The sequence below is a fragment of the Cryptomeria japonica genome, chromosome 8 (assembly GCF_030272615.1).
Source record: "Cryptomeria japonica chromosome 8, Sugi_1.0, whole genome shotgun sequence".
Classification (NCBI taxonomy): domain Eukaryota; kingdom Viridiplantae; phylum Streptophyta; class Pinopsida; order Cupressales; family Cupressaceae; genus Cryptomeria; species Cryptomeria japonica.
In genome coordinates this window covers 577,148,059-577,150,332 of record NC_081412.1, presented here as the reverse complement: position 1 = coordinate 577,150,332, position 2,274 = coordinate 577,148,059, and positions in this window count along the sequence as shown.

The following is a 2,274-nucleotide window of genomic DNA, read 5'->3' as shown; positions in this document are numbered from 1 at the left end:
TAAGAGAGATGTATGTAGTGAAAGATAAGGTGGTAGAGGGGAAGAAAAAGGTATGCATAGAGAGATAGAGATGTATATTAAGATAAATAGAGGTAGGTATGGAATGAGGGGAGGTGTATCTATAGATAAAGGATCTAGAGAGTAGAGAGATAAGGATGCGAGAGGTAAAGGTAGAGAGATAAGTCTAGATTTTAGGAGAGAGAGGAGAGAGTGAGATAGAGAGGTAGAGAGGGGATAGAAGGGTCCCCTTAATACATGCAAGGACCTCTTAAGACATCATACAACCCCTTAATACATCCTAGGAACTATTAAGACTCATACGACCCCTTAGTACATCCTAGGAAATCTTTTGAGCCCTTAAGGTACCTAGGACCTCGAGTAGTACATCTTAAGACACCATACCACCCCTTAGCACATCTTAGTACATCCTAGGAACCCTTAGTACATCCAAGGACCTATTAAGATAGATCATAGGACCCCTTAATATATTCTAGGGCCACTTAAGACATCCTATGACATAAGACAAACCCTTAGAAGGACAAATTATTATTGGCATTGCATGAAGATTGCATTGATGAAGTATAGTGTTGTCATTGATTTCAATAGCAACCAGTAATAAATATTTATTGCAACCGGTAGTGATGTCATATTCAAAATCGATATGATGTTGTTAGGATTCTCAAAGATACTAAGAGCAGGGGGTGAATCAGTATCTTGCTAGTTAACAGATTTTCTAATCTTATTAAACAAATTGCATTCCAAAATAGTGTACCGGTAAACCAAAAATAATGCAGTAAATAAGATCAATAACCATAACATAAAAAGAACACCATAACACAATATTTTTAACAAGGAAACCTAGTGTGGGAAAAACCTCGGTGGGATTTGTGACCCAGAATATTCACTCATTGACCAATAAATGAATATTACTTATAATAGGGGCTTGCACATGTAGGAAGGCCAACTTCCTAAAGCTCGCTACTTAATTACAAAAAGGGAAGTCTCACTAACTTACAAAATTGATTATGAAATCCAATATCATGTACTTCTTCAGTTCAACATCTACTATGCTAGGTTCAGTACCGGTTTAAGCTCATACAACTTCCATAAACCTTATTCCAAAATTTGCCTTAATATTTGCATGTTCGCATCTGCCTATTACATTACATACATAAATGATCCTACAAGATATCATAATTATATGAGTCCTATTACAATTGGCCTTGTCAGCTTACAAAAAGATTTTATAATTAAATACAAAATATAATAAACAAAATCCTATCAACTAGGGTGTCGGTAATCATCTTTATCGCTGTCGGTGCCGGTGCCTATGCTAGTGCCATAGGATTGTAAGGTTTCCATCAATGACAATAACTTCAATCACCTATAATTTCTCATTGGAGTGTGCATTTTCCAACAATATCCCCCTTTGGCATTGACGACAACACTCATGAGAAAAAGTCAAAATTGTATCAAAAAATGTGTTGTCTAAAAAATCTACCAAAATAGTGTGCTCCAGAATTGTGTGCTCCCCCTGAGCAGATGATGTCTTCTGCTAATCATTTTTCTCATTATACTACTCCCCCTTTGGCATCAATGACAAAGGTTGTCAATTAATGCCAATTGAGTGTAGTTCTTGTCAGGATCCCTGTAACTGGTGGGTTACAATCTGATATAGATCCGCTAATGCAAAATTCAAGTTGTTAGTGAACCTCTCACTATCCTTCAATGTTTCTTCTGTCCTTTGTATGGTACTAATGAGTATGTGCATTTTCTCTTTCGGTGTCTTAATTCTAGGAACAAGAGCCTCTAAATCTCTTTTCTCAAGGAGATGAGGATGTCCATTTTGGACTTAGTCTACATTTGAATTCCTTAGCCTTGTATTTTATTGTTTCCTTCTCCTTCTCCAATTTCTCAAGTTTCTCCTCAAATCCAGCTATCTCTTGTTCTATAACTAATATTGGTTCAGATGAACCAATGATATTTTCAGCTATATCATTTATTTCTTTTTGTACTTTGTTGATTTCCTTGTCAATATCCACTGTCAGAAGATCAGTCTTACAGGTGTCTCTGTACAATTTCTTAAATTTCATTATTATCTTTCTTAGTGCCGGTAAAAATGTGTTAATATGTTCATTACATCTGTTTATTGATTCTTCAAAGAAATTTTCTTTCTCTTTATTCATTTTCTCACTGAAAGTCTCCTTATTGATCTGATCAATTGTTAGTAGGTTATTGGTTATGTACTTAGACAATGTGTCTAATTGGCTCAAA